The sequence below is a fragment of the Peromyscus maniculatus genome, chromosome 4, assembly GCF_049852395.1.
Source record: "Peromyscus maniculatus bairdii isolate BWxNUB_F1_BW_parent chromosome 4, HU_Pman_BW_mat_3.1, whole genome shotgun sequence".
Classification (NCBI taxonomy): domain Eukaryota; kingdom Metazoa; phylum Chordata; class Mammalia; order Rodentia; family Cricetidae; genus Peromyscus; species Peromyscus maniculatus.
The window spans coordinates 110,724,516-110,742,293 of NC_134855.1; the positions used below are offsets into that span (position 1 = coordinate 110,724,516).

The 17,778-nt window shown below is 45.5% G+C and overlaps 1 long non-coding RNA gene across 2 annotated transcripts in view; it reads right to left on the bottom strand.

Annotated features, from left to right (window-relative positions):
* LOC143272996 (uncharacterized) overlaps window positions 1–10,289 on the bottom strand; it is a 45,266-nt gene extending 34,977 nt beyond the window's left edge. For both annotated transcript variants that reach the window (XR_013050776.1, XR_013050775.1), the window contains exon 1: window positions 10,134–10,289. This is a non-coding gene — a long non-coding RNA (uncharacterized LOC143272996). The remainder of the gene's footprint in view (window positions 1–10,133) is intronic.
* Window positions 10,290–17,778: the final 7,489 nt, after the last annotated feature.

The window sequence follows — 17,778 nt, forward strand, 5'->3', positions numbered from 1 at the left end:
TGCCGATGAATATAAAAAAGAGAGACATGGGCGGCAGCGGCCTCCTCCTTATAATGTTTCTGCTGGGGTGAATGTGGAACCAATGGGGCCTTCGGGACCACATCCACCCCCGGCAACACCTTCGTATCCGCAAACAGGTGGAGGTTGTCATTTTATCAGGAGAGACACCTGGGCGCGGCTAGCGTCCGCGTTTCCAGTCTTTGAAGATCCGCAAACAAACAACAGATATCACACATTACTTGTTATTCTAATCATTCTCAGAGATGTTATGGGGAATCCTTGTGCTGGCTGGGGGCCAGGTGCTAGGCATCACCTTTGCAGTGGAGGTTCAAACTGCTGCAGCTGGTCCCTGTCTCCAGAAATGCAAGCTTGGCCATTTCAGCCTCTTCAGGTGGAAGGAGTTAATGACTCCAAACCATCCTTCATACCTCTACTTCCCTAAATGACAGTTGAAAGGTGGCCTTATGGTGCTTAACCAGTGCATTGACTTGGTACAAGAACAAGTTGACATCCTTGGGCAGCTGGTCCAATTGGGCCGTGAGTGGAGGATGCCTAGTTTGTGTCACTAGTGTGCAATTCCAAAATGGTTCCCGAGCAGCGAATTTGTCTAAACGATTGTCTAGTTATCTTATAGGAAATTGGTCCGGAGAATTTGAAGAGACCTTGGAGAAACTGAGAGTGGCGGTGGTGACCATCAACTCCACACAAGTGGTTATCAGCCTGGCAGAGGGACTGTCCTCCTGGATTGCTTCTACCTTTTCCCTGTTTAGAATGGGTGGGTATAGGTTATATTTTTGGCATGCTGCCTTGGAGGATGCGTGTTTTGTCTGTGGTTGGTCTGCCGTTTGCGAGCACATACAAAAAAGGACAAGGTCATTATCACTCAAGCATTATCCGCTTTGGAGTGTGGCGCCTCCCCCCAGATACCTAATATCCACATAGCCTTTGCACCCCCAGGACTGGTTAGTCCATTGCACTTGGGAAGGTATGTGGACCATTGTTACACGCATAGCCTTTGCACCCCTGGGACTGGTTAGTCCATTGCACACGGGAAGGTATGCGGACAATTGTTACATGCATAGCCTTTGCACCCCAGGGACTGGTTGGTCCATTGCACTCGGGAAGGTATGCAGGCAATTATGCACAGTTAACTCATCCTCGATCGGTCAACACATCATGAGGTGGGGACCTGATTGGATGAAATACTTGCGTTGCAGAAATCAAACCTATACTCTCTTCTGCGGCTTAATTAATAAAGAGGGGGGAGATGTAGGGAGCCGCCATTCTAAGATGGCGCTGGCTTCCTGGTAGCCTAGCTGTAAACAACTCCATATTTGGCTATGATGCACGAGTATGGTAATTGGCCTTATGTCCTCAGCCTATCCCGTGGCTCCCCGTGCTAGCATTCTGGCGGGACCCAATCACAGTATGGCACGTTTACCTGATTCCCTTTATAAGCAGCGGCAGTTTAGTCCTCGCCACCCCTCACCTCCCGCTCTCCCTTAACCAAGAGGCGCTCCAATAAAGTGTGATCTGAGAAGAATCCTCGCGTGGCGGTCGTTCTTCCTCGCTGGCCGAGGAGCGCGCCGCACTTAGTCACCAGTACTATTTGAAAGGGTTAGAAGGATTCAGAGTTGGCCTTGTTGGAGGAAGTGTGTCACTGGGGGTATGCTTTGAGGTTTTGGAAGCCCACACTAGGCCTAGGCTTACTCTTTCTTGGTCTGCAGATTTGGATTTAGCTCTTAGCTGCTAAATGCTAAATGATGCTCCAAGCATCATGATGATAATAGACTAAACCTCTGAAACTGTAAGCAAGCCCCCAATTAAATGTTTTCTCTTATAAGAGTGACCATGGTCATGGTGTGCGGGGTGTTTACCCACCAACCCCACAGTTCCCCAGAGTTTTCTTGAGTTCGAGCAACAGGAAATATTAGATAGAAGGATTTAGATTGTGGAGATACACAGAAAATACAGGATAGCCTGGAGAGGGCCTGGAACCTATTCCAATGGGCCCTGACTGTCTCTGCCCCAGGTTATTTATAGAAAAGCCAAGGGGTGGATCAAAAGACACCCCCCCCACACACACAGCCAAGTGCAGACCATTTCAGACACCTGCACTCAGGCCCGTGGTCCAATCATCCTCTCTATGCAGACCTGCTAGGTAAAGAAACAAGGAACCTGAAAATGGGCTCCCACAATGGTGTCTCTTCACAGAAATAGAATAGTGACTAAGACATCTACATAAACAGACTTTCTCAATACGTATGTGTGCTTAGGATACTATAAATAAAGCATAGACTCAAAATCTAGGTTGTAGGAAACCGTTTCTGCAGAATACTATTTTTATCAGCATGCAGTTATTCTACAAGGTAAATTTTAGACCATAAATTGTCTGCACTATTGAAAAAGAAGAAATAGTTGAATTACCCTAAAATGGTTTTTTGTTTGCTTGTTTGTAATCCTCCTTACTGTTTAGGGCTGATAGGAACATAAGGTTTCATCTATTTCCCCAAGACAAAAACCTCATGGGAGAGGCAACTGGTTCTGCTGTCCTTTCTACCTTTAAGAGAAGGCCTTCAGTGAAGCCTTGCCTTGTGGGATTTGTGTGTTTAATTTTGAATTCAAATCCTTCAGTCTCCAGAGAAGAAATTCATGGAAAATGACATGCTCCATTAGCACTGGCATTCAGAATATGAGAAGAGCGAGGCCCTGTCCAGGCAGTGGCTGGGTTGCCAATCACAGAAGGCACACCTGGCACTCCCCTCTGGGTGTTGGGTGCCACTTGCTACAAATCCTGGTTTTGTTCCTGACTCACTTGTGGTGTGACGCCTTGGGTGATCTTGTTACCCTTCTCTATCAGTTACCTTATCTTAAAACAGAGATGAAATTACAGTGTTGGCTGCATCCCTGCTGAGAAGCTGCTCCATGCTGGGACCTTCTTAGTGGACTGGTCTACTTAGAGACGTGAAGCATCTCGGGAAGCCAAAACATGTAGCGCCTAGGGTTGCCTAGATGGATGAGGCCTGAGGTCTGACTTGCCTACTGTCTTCCTGGCTTGCTCAGCACAGGAAAAAGAAAAACTGTAGAGGTTTGAGAAATTGACATTGTTCCCTGGCATGTTGTTGTCCCTGAATTGGGCTTTTGCAGTTGTGGGCTCCTGAACTACCACAGTATCTGTAATTAAATTACATATTAGCTACTTTGATAACTATTGCAGTACCAATACCACCCTTGCTTGGGCGGGGCTTATCACAGAATTGTGATTTAGGAAAGTTTTATGCAGTCTATGGTTGAATCGATGTGCTGTCATGGACAAATTGGTTATTCCAGACCTAATTAGTAGCAACATAGATACAAAATCAATACTGGGGAGGTGGAGGCAGGAAGATCAGGAGTTCAGGCCAGCCTTCAAGTTCTAGGCCAGGCAAAGATATACGAGACCCTGTCTCAAAAACCCAACAGGGCTGCAGAGATGGCTCAGCAGTTAAGAGTACTTGCTGCTCTTCCAAAGGACCCACAACTCGACACCCACATCAAGAGGCACATAACCATCTGTAACTCCATCTCCAGACATCTGAGGTCTCTGAGTTACCTACGCTCACATGCATTATAGACACGCCTACACATAATTCAAAATAGTAAAAATAAATTTTTCACACAAACAAATTAATGCTACAGCCAAACTAAGGCCTTACTTTTTAAATCCCAGGGTGCTTTGCATGCTGTCACTAAATCAATACATTTATTCTCCAAAAAGTTGAACAAATCCATTTTTTTCCCTTAAATTTCATCACTTGGGAGGCAGAGGTTGGTGGGTCTCTGTAAATTAACTGAAAAAGAATTGACTTAACCTTGACCCTTGAAGAGTTTAGAATTATTTTTTTTCAGTCTAAAAATACATTTAAAGAATTTATATAGGAAAAGGAATCAAAATCTTGGGATGTAGCTCAGTTGTAGAATACTTGAGCATTACCAAAGAGAGGAAGGGAGAGAGGGAGGAAGGGAGGGAGGGGTGAGAAAAAGGAACTGAGCACAAGATGTTTTGCTGAACAAAGGGCCTCTGGCCTCCTTGCAGGCTGTAGTTCCTTAGGGGCTCCTAAGGCTGTGTTAGAATTTATAAACAGAAAAACAGGTCCTATAGATGTTGGAAGGCTGTAGGCCGTGCATCTCACAACAGCCTGCAAAAGGATGAACTGGGGGTGGGGATGGAGGGGAGGCCCACTGCCCTAAGGCTCTCTAGAATTTAGTTCCTGCTGCTGCTGCTGCTTTTTTTTTTTTTTTTTTTTTTTTTGGTTTTTTTGTGACAGAGTTTCTCTGTGTAACAACCTTGGCTGTCCTGTAGACCACTCTGTAGACCAGGGTAGCCTTGAACTCACAGAGATCTGCCTGCTTCTACCTCCAGAGTGCTGGGATTAAAGACATGTGCCACCACCGCCCAACTTAGCTTCTTAAACTATGTATGGGTCATGGCCCCATGTGGGGTTATGTAACTGAATGTGGGAGAGGGGCACACACACACACACACACACACACACACACACACACACACACACACACACACACACAATCTGGAAACAGTAAAAGGTTACTGAATCCCAAGAGCCAAAAACTAATTCAAAATCAAATACATCCTAAGTCCAAGATGTTCTGGCAGCACTTTGTACACTGTGCAGTTTCATCACAGCCTTGGTGGTGTGAGCCTTGTGCCCTGACATACAGCCGACAAGAACCGCCCCAAACAACCCAGCTCAGATTCCAGGTGCTTGTGTGTTACGGACTGCGGTGTTCTCGTTTTCCCGCTGTTACGGTGGTTTAATTATAGAAAACAAAGCCACTTAGTATTTTCCTGTCACTCCTCAGCATTAAATTAGTATAAGTTTGGATTATATACAGTGTTTGATTTTAAAAATTGCTGTTTGAGTTACTAACTCAAGTTTCATTAAAAGAAAAAAAAAATCACTATGTAAAGCCTGGTGTGGTGGCACATGACTTTACTTTTAGCACTTGGTAGGCGGAAGCAGGAGGATCTTTGTGAGTTTAAGCCCAGTCGGGGCTACCTAGTCTAGGGACCCTGTCTCCAAAAAACTGGATAAAAGAATCAGTAAATGCATTTTAGTTTGGTTTCAGGACAGAATTTCTAACTGCCCTGGTGATATGCCTGTTCATGAAAGCACCTGTGTAAGCCTCATGACCTAAATCCAACCCTCAGATCCCCTGGGGCAGAAGGAAAGGACCAACTCTCCGAGGCTGTCCTCTGACCTCCACAGACATGCTCTGACACATGTGCTTGCACTCACATACACACCTCACACACCACATACACACACACACACACACACACACACACACACACACACACACACACACACACATAGGCGCACACTAAATAAAATTTAAGGTATTTTTTTTCAAAGCTTTGTTTTAAAAACTAACTCGTGCATCTGTATCTGCGTGTGTCTGTGTGAACATGTGCCAGTGTGTGTGTGTGTGTGTGTGTGTGCCACAGGAGTCCAGAACAAGGTGTGGGATTCCCTGGAACAGGAGTGACAGGCACTTGTCAATTGCCTGACATGGGTGTTGGGAACCAAACTCAAGTCTTGTGGAATTACAGCAAGTCCTCTTAACACCTGAGCCATCTCTCTAGCCCCCCTAAAAATAACTTAAAAATGTAAAAGAATTCCTAACAATTTCTGAAATGGTCCTAAACATATATCTGCTGTTTTATGCCATGTGTTTATTTGAAGCAGTGTTCTCTGATGATAATTATAAAAACAAAGACTTGATCAACTCTGAAAACGTTGAAGATGCTGTGTCTTGCAGCAGAAAATATTTGCTGAGACTTAACTCTTTATGTAAAAATGAGTACTTCTAGCTCATTTCTATACAAATTTGCTTTATTCTTTAATAAATGGTAAAATAATATAGGTACCCAAGAAATTTGAACCTCTTACCTTAGACTTCCAAATGCTGTGATAACACTCAATTTCCAAATAATTGTTTTAAAATATTTTTTATGGTTTTATCAGTACATGCTTTATTTGTATATTTATTTTATATGTGTCCTACAAAAAACTTCTCAGGTGAAAAAGAGGTCATGAGAAAAGTTTAAGAAACCATGCTTGGGGTAGCTTAAAGAGGGTTAAACTTGGAGAATTCTACCCCTTCATGTAGTTACCTGCTGTCAACTGACGTGAGAGAAAATAGGAAGTGTTTTTAACTGCACGTTTGTGAGAGGCACTTCGATTCACTGTGCGTAGGCTGTGACATTGCCCCTCCCCCGGGAAACAGATGGGCTTTGGCCCACCCATCTTATTCGCAGGGTCTTGTTGACCGTCCAGGCCTGCAGAAGCAAACCAGCTGCTTGATTAGCAAACGGGTCCAAGTCAGACTGAAGGCATGCATAGCTCAGCAGCAAAGCATGTGCCTAACTTGAAGCCTTGGGTTTGCACGCCAAAGCTATAAAAACAAGCAAAACACAGATAGCTAGGTACGGTGAGGCTCATGTGTCATCCCAGAACATAGGAAGATCCCAGGTACAAGGCCTGCTCAGGCCACAGAGTGAGTTTGAGCCAGCCTGTGCTACGTGACATGACCCTGTCTTTAAAAGTCAAGTTTTCTTTTTCAACTGCTAAGTCGTTCAAGGTTAGCCTAAAATAGAACAGCCCAGTGATGTGATCAGCACAGAACAAGGACTCCTTCTCAGAGACGGAACAGACGGAAAGTGATACCGCCGGCCCTCGACCCTGTGGAACCTTCCAGGAATAAGCGGGTAGTGGTGCTGTCTGATGTGTCAGCTCTCCTCAGTCACGTGGTTCTGCGGGATGTTCTTGTGTCACCAAAACCTGGCCCTTGGAGAGCGCACATTTCTGACTATAAATTTAATACAATCTAATTAGCTAGAGAACATGGATTTTAATCTATACAACATGAGCTTAATAGAGAATTGGAATCTAGGGGCTGGAGAGATGGCTTAGCAGTTAAGAGTGTTGGGTGTCCTTGCAGAGAACCTGGGTTCAGTTCCCAGCACCCACATGGTGACTCTCAATCATCTGTAACCCCGGTTCCATAGGATCTGACACTGTCTTCTGGCTCCCTTGGGTGCCCAGGTATACTCATGGTGCACATACATGCATGTAAGCAAAATTCTCATACATGTAAAAATAAAAATAAATTTTAAAAAATTTTATTTGGAATCTAGATAGAAGAAACTGAAGAGCCTACTGTGGATATCAACATGTTCTCTGTTGGGGAGCGCTGCTTGCTTGGTTGTTCTTCTAAGTATTTGTTTATTTTACTGTACTGTATGAGTGTTTTGCGTACGGGTATGTATGTGCATTGTGTGCAGGTCTAAGGCCCATGAAGGTCAGAAGAAGGCGGCATCAGGTACTCCGGAACTGGAGTTACAGATGGTTGTGCACTACTGTGCGGAAGCTGGAGACTGAGCCGGGGTCCTCTGAAAGAACAGCAAGAGCAGCTAGTGCTCTTAACCGCGGAGCCATCTCTCCAACCCTTAGAAGTGGTTCGTTTGCTCTTTTGTTTGTCACTGGTGTGCACAGGGATGTAACTTACTCTTATCCAGGCTTTTTCTTGAACATCTTACTTATGATTCATCTATGTTCTTAATATTGGGTATTAAAATTGAGAAGAAGGTGTGGATGGTGTGTGTGTTTCTTTTCTTTCTTTCTTTCTTTTTTTTTTTTTTTTTTGAGGAAGAGTCTCACTATGTCTCCCAGGTAGACCTCAAACTCACAGATATCCACCTGCCTCTGCCTCCTGAGGATTAAAGGTGTGCATCACCATATCCAGCCAATAAACCTCTGTTATAAAGACACTGTTCTCATTCCTGGAAAAGGAGGAATCTGGGGCTGGAGGGGTGGCCATTGGTGAAGGGAGCTTGCTTGCTCTTCCGGAGGATCCAGGTTCAGTTCCCAGTATCCATAGCAGGCAGTTTACAACCTCCAGCAGCAGGGGATCTGAGGCCCTCTTCTGGCATCCATAGGCACCACATTCATGTGTGCAAACCCACCCACACACTCAGAGAATAAAAATAAAATAAACAAAAAAAAAAAAAAAGGAAGAAGGAGGTAAAGGCACAGTGGCACATACCTTTAATCTCTGAACTCGGGGGACAGAAGCAAGAGGATGTCTCTGAGTTTGAGACCAGCCAGGGCTACATAGTGAGACCTGGTCTCCGTGTGTGTGTGTGTGTGTGTGTGTGTGTGTGTGTGTGTGTGTGTGTGTGTGTAAAGTCAAACATTGCACTTGCATTTTTATTTTTAGACATAATAAACCCTACAGCTACAGGAATATTTCAATTTGGAAAAAAAAAATCCTCCTCTGTTGCTATTGCTGTTGTCAGTTTTTGTTAGCTTGTTTAGATAAGAATCCCTTGTAAACCAGAACTCTCGTAGAGAATGGACACCCGAGGGTTGAACTCCGACCTCCACATGCATGCTGTGGCAGGTGAGTGCTCACACTCACGTGCAACTCCTACATCTTACAAGCACACAAACAAGCTTAGTGTGGTGGCTCACACTTGTATTCCATATGGAGATTGATTTACAGTAGGTATGCATGTGTCCTCAGGTGAATAAGTTTATTAAGCATATAGCAAACAAAAGCAGAAGAATAAATAGTAGATGGGTGGAAGCAGCAGACAGCATTATAACACTGTGGACTTACAATGTCCATCTGGAACAACTAGAGTCACCCAGCTGGGAGAGGAAGCAAAAGCAACATCATCAGACCAGGCACTTGGCAACAGCTAGCAGAAATGACTAGGGCAGCCCTGCTGAAAGTGTGCTGGGCTCTGGACTGGGAGAGCAGAACGCAGCCATCTCTCCATGGGTGAGCAGCTTCTGCCTCCCCGTTCCCACTGCAGGCATTCTTACAGCATGCGATAAACCACAGTAACTTCCAGTGGAAATAGTTTACCTTCCAGCCATTTGCAAAGCTGAAATAGTTTTAATATCCTTGGCCACTGGCTGTTGTCCTTTCTCCCTGTCCCAGAGTCAAGGAGCCGACCTGTCACAGGACGAGGAGATTTGGAGGACAATCAAGGACATGTTCAAGTCTGAGAGGTGACCCATCTCTCATTCCCAGAGTCTGCTCTTGACAAGCACCAACAGCACATGAAAATTTGTCAGTATAATGCATATTACACTGAGACCAAAAGATTCCAGCTGGAGCTCCAGAGAGTGAGACCCTGTATCACAAAAAAATGAAACCAAAGCCGGGTGGTGGTGGCACACGCCTTTAATCCCAGCACTCGGGAGGCAGAGCCAGGTGGATCATTGTGAGTTCGAGGCCAGCCTGGGCTACCAAGTGAGTTCCAGGAAAGGCGCAAAGCTACACAGAGAAACCCTGTCTCGAAAAAACCAAAAAAAAAAAAAAAGAAACCAAAGTAAAAGAAACAGCAAGCAAATGCTGACACAGACGTGTAGTGGTGGTGGGATGAATCTCACACTCTGGAAAGTCACATAAACCACTACAACCACTCTGAAAACTAGGGCAGAAGTCCCTCAAGAAACCAAAAAATCCTGGGGCTGGAGAATGGATAAGCTGTTAAGAGCACAGACTATTCTTCTAGAGGACCTGGATTCAATTCTCAGCACCCACACGTGGCTCACAAGGGTCTCTATAACTCCAGTTCCAGTCATGTGACACCCTATTCTGACCTCCTCAGGCATCAGTGGTACATAGACATACATGCAGGCAAAATATCCACACCCCCAGGCATGAAAACAAAACAAAACAAACAAAAACTTATGTTCCTATACCACTCCCAGGAATGTACCAAAAGGGATATAGCACAGTGGAGTTTTATTTGGCCACAAAGAAAAATGAATTATGTCATTTCTAAGAAAATGGGTAGGCCTGCAGATGATCATAAGTAAACTAGAACCAGAAAGACAAATATCACATTTTATTTCATCATGGAGCCTACTCTCCCTCCCTCCCTCCCTCCCTCCCTCCCTCCCTCCCTCCCTCCCTCCCTCCCTCCCTCCCTTACTGTGTGTGTGTGTGTGTGTGTGTGTGTGTGTGTGTGAGTGATGTGGCATTAGTTGCTTCTCTGTTGCTGTGATAAAATACCATGACTAAAAGCAACTTATAGAAGATTGATTTGGACTTACGGTTCCAGGGGGAGAGTCCAAAATGGCCAGGAAGGTAAGCCACGGTGGGAGAGCCAGGTAGCCAGCTGCTCACGTTCTCATCTGCACACAAGAAGCAGACTGAGAGGACAGAGAGCGGGGCAAGGCTATAAACCCTCAGAGCCCACCCCCAGCGACTTACTTCCTCCGCACACACAGTTTATCTTGGTTGTCTACCTGATTGATTAGAATCAACTAAGAGAGAAGCTGCTTGTCGAGTCCATCCTGTTCCTGGGGCTCCTCAGGGATCCCCAAGGCCTTCCATGCCATGACAGCTGCTGGGAGATCCTGACTGTGGACTGGACAACTGCTGAGCTCTTGATCTGTCTGGTCTGAGACAACCACTGTTGGACTACTCTGACTGTATCATGTAAACCAATGTCATAAAATCTCTTTTTGACATATCTTCATTCTACTTCCCTAGAAGACCCTTGACCAGCACACCAGGCTGGCCGTGAGCAGCTTACGGAGTTGAGGATGACTGTGAACTTCTGGCGTTCCTGCTCTCATCTCCTGAGTGTTAGGATCACAAGCATTGGGACAGTTTTGTGTGGTACTAGAGAGCAAGCCAGGGTTTTGTGCATGGTACAAAAGTGCTCTACAAACCAAGCTATGCCCTCAGCCCCAGATTTACATTTTTTAAGGCACAAAACCTGTGATATTTTTTTTGATAGATTAAGCAGAATAATAATACACTCTCCACTTATGGCTTCACTTAGCTCTTTTCCACAGGTGCTGTCAGGGCTTTGAATTTTGCTTTGTGTTTACTGTTTCCTGTCATAATATATACCCTAAGATAGGATCTCACTAAGTATCCCTGGCTGGCATGGAACCTCTCTGTAGACCAGGCTGGCCTCAACCTCATACAGAGCCGCCTGCCTCTGCTTCCCAAGTGCTGAGATTAAAGGTGTGTGCCACCATGCTAGGCTTTGTCAAGTTTTTTGTTTTGTTGTTGTGTGTGTGTTTAAACATAGAAAAAACAAATCTTATTTGTTATAATTGATAATTCACATCTCAAATATTTGTAGGTCTGCTTCAGTTGGTGTTTCTCGTTCATGTCACCTTTGCCTCTCTGTGTGCTGTTACATTTGTGTGTTAAACACTGAATTCATATGGGAATCATTTGAGTCCTGGGATGAAGGCATCTTCCCCCATAGAAAATTTTTGTTCCCTTCTACTAGTCATCTGGAGGCAACACAAACCACTTTAATTTTAGGCCAAGTTAAAGCTTAAGCTTCCTCAGACTGCGTAGTCATGTGTAATCTCAGCACTCGTGGGGCTAAAACAACATTGTAAGAGATAACTCTGGGAACATAATGAGACGTTATATAAACTTTGAAAAGAAGCATTGCGTTTCCTTAGATCACTCAGGTGACAGGGACCAGCTTTAATGGGTCAGGGACTTGGCTTCCCTCTCTGTTCACTCTGAAAAGGCAGTTTGGTCCCAGCCCAAACGGAAGAAGATCAGAATCACCAACCGGGCCAGGCTTTGATAACTGACATTTACTTTCATAAAAACAAAACAAAACCAGAGTTGACACTGTGCCCTTTACTTTTTGAAACTACCAAAAGCCAGAGCTCAGTTCTACAGCTGTTACTTCCTAACTAACAAAAGTTCCACGAGTTAAACAGGCCTGAGCACCTGTTCCCTCAAGGGTCTGCCTCAGTCTAGATTTGGGGGAAGGATATCTTTAGTTTGTTGGCAGCTCATTCGTGGTTTAAAGACATAGTGACATTTCACTGGATTTTAAACTCTTCCCTCAGTGCAGCCTCCTGCTTCCTGTCCCCTCAGCATACTAGAAGTGGAAGTAAGGCAGTTCTTACCACAGATTCTCAAACAATGTCAGACTCTAGGAACTAAAATGTTTTTACAGGGTTAGAGGGTGCAGATTCGCGGGCAGGGTGCTTGCCCAGCACACATCAAGCCCTGGTTTAATCCCTAACAATGCATAAAACCCAGTGTGGTGGGACTTACCTACAATCCCAACATTCAGGAAGTGGTAACTGGAAGATTAGAATTCAAGGTCATCCTTGGCTGTGGAGAGAGTTTGGGGGCCAATCTGAGTTACGTAAGACTCAGTCTCAAAATAAATTCTTTTTTTAACTGGAGACCTCATCTTATAACTCTGTGCATATATCATTCTTTGTCTGCAAGTCCTTACACCCATCTCTCTCAAAATGTCCTATAAACTTCCTTATGACCTCTCTCTAGTCCTCCTCTATGCAGTAATCCTATGTCCAGTTTCTCTACAGGCACTATGGAGGTGACAACAGATGATGTTTTTCAATTGTTTGACTATCACCATCTTCTTTTTCTGAAGATGAACACAGTGTCTGTGATGGAGCCTAGCGAAATATCTGGACCCGGGTAGAGATGATCCTACAGAACACTGAAACAGCACACATGGGCTTTCTTTTTTGTGAGTTGGTTCCAGTTTTGCTCTGTTTCAGAAAGGGTTCCAATCTATAGCCCACCCTATCCTAGAACCCTGGTTCACTATAGACCTAAACTGGCCTCCGACTCACCACCACCCTGCTTCAGCTTCCCAATGGTGGGATTTTAGGAATGAGTCACCACACTGTTCAACACAGCTTTTCTCAGTCTCCAATCCACTCACTGTGTTTGCTCCCTGCCCAGACCAGGCCAAAGACGCCACAGCCCTGGAGGTTTCTCGCACGTCCGTGCTTCTGTTATGAAGCTCAGATGCATGAGCTGACATTGCCAAGGATCCAGGACAAGTTCCTTTCCCCCTTTGCTTCATCTTCTATTACACCGGGGCAAAAGAGGTTTACACACGAGGATGAGACACTGTCCTGTCAGGCTGACGGGTGATAGGTCTGATAAGGTGCCAGACAGCAGGTGGAGAGGCCGGCCTTGCTGTGGGGTGTAGATCTGTATCCTCTATGAGAGAACAATTTGGTCACTTCTAGCCCATTTTGAATGCCTTACCATTTACCCGAGCAAATCACAAAAATGGCATCTGGAGGAGAATAATCAGTGCACTGGTGCATCTAAATTGAAGACTGGGAACAAGGCTCCCCACAGACACTGTGAGGCCTTCCGTGTTTCTTTGATTCCCCTGCAGCCAGGGAGGAAATCTCTGAGGTGCTGACAAACTTGCCATCTCCAGCCTCCACAGTGCCCTCAAGGGAACTCCTCAGCCAGTGAGAATGGAAGATGGTACCTCTGCCAGGCTCCTCGGGCTGCTTCGACAAAGTGACGTAGACTGAGGAGATGATAGAGAGGAAAGAGGGGGAAGAGGAAGGAGCAGGCAAGAGAGCAAAGGGGGAGAGAGAATAGGCTCCATTGTCTCTTGTAAGGACACTAATCCTGCCCCACTTTATGACCTACCTTCACCTAATTACTTCCTTTAAGGGACACTCCAACCATAACGACAGTGGGGATTAGGACTTTATAGGAACTGGGGGCAGAGGGTGCAAAAATTCACCCATTCAGTGTAAGGAAATCCCCGCTTCCCTTGACGTCAGTGTGATGATCCTGAGGCATGTTCCACCCAGGTGTTCAGAGGGTCCCTAGGGGAACTGAACGCAGGCTCCCTTCAGTTGTCCTCATGTGTAAACTTATTTTATGGTTTGAATCTGAAGTGTCAACTGAAGGCCTCTATATTTTTTTTTTGCCAGCTGATGAGATGGTATTATTCAGTGGGAAAGTGGGAGGCAGGACATACTGGAGGAGGCATGTCGCTGGAGGCACGCTCTGGAGAGGTACACCTTGTCCTTTGCCTTTCCTCGGGTCCCCCTGTCTCTTGGCTGTCCTAGGCCAGTAGCCCTCTGTGCCACAGGTTCCTTTCTCCCAGATGTGCCTCACTGCCTGCCTACGGTGGGGTACCCAGCTATGGATGGAAACCTCTAAAACCCTCCTTTCAACGTGTGCTCAAGAACGCCCCTCAGTTGCAGACATCCTTGCTTCCCCGACCTCTCTCTAGCTGACCAAGCATCCAGAGATCACCACCCTCCGGAAGCACCTACACCTCAAACTTCTTCAAACTGCTTCTGGGAGAACTGAAACTGAAATGATGTTTCAAATAACTAGGACTAAAGTCAGGCTTATGTATACATTGGTGTCTTCCCCAGTTCCTGTGTGGAAACCCCATCAATGTGTTAGCATTGTTAAACCAGGCTTTGGGGAGGCAGTGATGCTCAGTGATGATGTCACCTCACCAGTGGGATTAGTTTCCTTATCCTCAGAGAGCTCATGTGGCTTATTAGAAGAAGACACCAATAGTAGCTATTCTCTGTAAACCAGAGGGCAGGCCCTCATTAGACTCCACATCTTCCTGTGCCTTGATCTTGGACTTTATAGCTTTCAGAACTGGGTTTCTTCTGTGTGGGCTTCTTGGTGTGTTCTCTCTGCATAGGTTAGTTTGGGCTCTTTCATGGTACAATTCCCCAAAGTAAGTGAAATTGATTAGAGGGACTGTCTTAGTTTGGGTTTCTATCACTGTGAAGAGACACTATGACCACTTTTTTTTATAAAAGAAAATCATTTAATTGGGGTGGCTCACATTTTCAGAGGTTTAGTCCATTATCATCGTGGTGTGACATGGTGGCGTGCAGGCAGACACGGTGCTGCAGAAGAAGCTGAGTGTCCTTCATCTTGACTTGCAGGCAATAGGAAGTAAACTGAGACATTGGGGGTGGCTTGAGCATATGTGAGACCTTGAAGCCTGCTCCCACAGTGACACACTTCCTCCAACAAGACCACACTTACTCTAACAAGGCCACACCTCCTAATAGTGTCACTCCCTTTGGGGGCCATTTTCTTTCAAACCACCACAGGGACTCACACATTGCTAGAGACTGGGACAGGAGTTTAGCACTATTAGAGCATTATTAAATATTGTTAATGTTCACGATGAGCCTTTATTATAAACACCACTTTTAATATTCATTTTTTTATTTAAATAGGCTAGGATATTGGGAGCAAAAATTATTTGACTCCCTAATTGATAGCTATTTTTTCCCCTTGGTGCCCTGGCTGCCTTAAGCAAAAGACAATCAGTCAAAATGGCCAGCTAGATGATGTCTGTGTGTTAGGATCCTGGAGAAGTCCCACAAAAGACCACCATCCGTGTATGCAATCAACAATAACATTTATTAGTTATCTTGAGGGCAAAGGTGCCAGTATGCTGGGCCACGCACCTGACACATAGGCAAAATGGTGACCCAAGAGATGCTCACAGGCTCCTTTTAAGAACAGCTATGGGGAGTTTCAGGGACAATTTGGTCATCTCAGATATGATTGGCTTATGCAAGTGGCAGTCATATTAGTACATTCTAATTGGTTAGGGCAAGCAGGGGCTGGTTAAAGCTATAGTTTTTTCATTTGTGGGCAAGCCTGGACAAATCCCAGGCTCTGTCCTTATTTGGTTATTGCCTTGAGCTGCTGTGGAGGCTGGCCGGCTTAGTACAGGTAATTCTCCCTGTCTTTGCTGTCAGGGTGTTGGTGATTGGTTGTCCTTTGTTCCTGGCTTGCTCAGAATCTGCCTGCTCAGTTTCAAGGAGCAGGAGCTGAGGCCTAGTTCTTAACTGAGTTATTAAGGAGCCCGTTCCGACATTTGTCAGGCCTCCTCATGTGCCAACACCAGCTGCTTTGACTGCTCCAGAGACACCTTGAGGAAGCTACATAGCAGCTAAAAATGCTCGCTGGAGGTGCAACTCCAGCTCTAAGGGCACTGTTCCAGCCAAGACCACTCTGTAGCCATTTTCATACAGGCAGGGCAGAGGAGGAGAACTTTCTCTGGTAGCCCAGCAAGAGGATTGGGATTGGTATCAATAGAGTCCTTCATTTGTACAGACTGAGCTGTGATTGATTTAAGTGGGATCCTTCATTTGCATGAGGGACTATGACGGGATTAGTGTAAGCACAGTCTTTCATTTGCATGAGGTGCTATGTGGATTGGTGTAAATACCCTTGTCACATCCCTTTTATGACTACATAAGCAGGCTATGAAACTTTCTTTTTGAGCTTCCAGGGAGAAAGACCCATCTCATGTTGCCTGCCCTGGCCCCAATATTGCAACATTAGAGCTAATGAGAGACTTCTCTCCAATGGTGTTTTTGGCCTCCTTTTTTTTTTTTTTTCTTTCTTTTTTTTTTTTTTTTGTTTTTCGAGACAGGGTTTCTCTGTGTAGTTTTGGTGCCTGTCCTGGATCTTGCTCTGTAGACCAGGCTGGCCTCGAACTCACAGAGATCCACCTGGCTCTGCCTCCCTAGTGCTGGGATTAAAGGTGTGCACTACCACCACTTTTTAAAATCAGCTTCATTCTTGGTATGTCTGGTAGAACTGCTAACATGACCCAAGGAGGCCAGCGTGGCAGCAGAGGTACAACTACAGTAAAGAGGACAGGGTCGGTAGCAGAAATAGTGGTGAGAGAGTAGTTAACACAGAGGACAGCAGTGGTAACAGGAGCAGTAGTGATCAGTAGTTAACACAGAACAGCAGTGGGAACAGGAGCAGTAGTGATCAGTAGTTAACACAGAGGACAGCAGTGGTAACAGGAGCAGTAGTGATCAGTAGTTAACACAGGACAGCAGTGGTAACAGGAGCAGTAGTGATCAGTAGTTAACACAGGGCAGCAGTGGTTACAGGAGCAGTAGTGATCAGTAGTTAACACAGAGGACAGCAGTGGTAACAGGAGCAGTAGTGATCAGTAGTTAACACAGGACAGCAGTGGTTACAGGAGCAGTAGTGATCAGTAGTTAACACAGAGGACAGCAGTGGTAACAGGAGCAGTAGTGATCAGTAGTTAACACAGGACAGCAGTGGTTACAGGAGCAGTAGTGATCAGTAGTTAACACAGAGGACAGCAGTGGGAACAGGAGCAGTAGTGATCAGAGACTGGCCGTCACAGAAGTGATGAGGAGCCGACTAAAGTGCTTTAAACACAAGGAGCTGTTTGCTTTAGTTTCCCCATGAATTCCATGGTACTTCCAAGTCTTGAAGTCCAAATTTTCAACTATGCCAGGTCCAAGAGCTCTAAGGCTTGTTGTTGTTAAGGGATGAGAATCCCATTTTAGGCCTAAAACACAGGTCACTAGAAAGCAGAGAATCCCAAGTGTTGCTAGAGTTTTCCTGCCTTGCCCACGGTCAGGACAAATCTTTGTCACCTGCCAGTCCCACAGCTGCTCAGACCCAACCAAGTAAACACAGAGACTTATATTGCATACAAACTGTATGGCCGTGGCAGGCTTTTGCTAACTGTTCTCATAGCTTAAATTAATCCATTTCCATAAATCTATACCTTGCCACGTGGCTGGTGGCTTACCAGTGTCTTCACATGCTGCTGGTCATGGCAGCAGCTGGCAGTGTCTCTCTGCCTCAGCCTTCCGCTTCCCAGAATTCTCCTCTCTCCTTGTCCCACCTACTTCTTGCCTGGCCACTGGCCAATCAGTGTTTTATTTAATGACCAATCAGAGCATTTTGACATATAGACCATCCCACAGCACCCAAGACCTGAAACCAGTAACAAGAACTACACTAGAAGACACTATGTTGCTGGGTGTGGGGCACATACCTTTGATCCTAGCACTCAGAAAACAGGGGCAGGCAGGTCTCAGTGAGTTTGAGGCCAGCCTGATCTATATAGCAAATTCCAGGCCATCC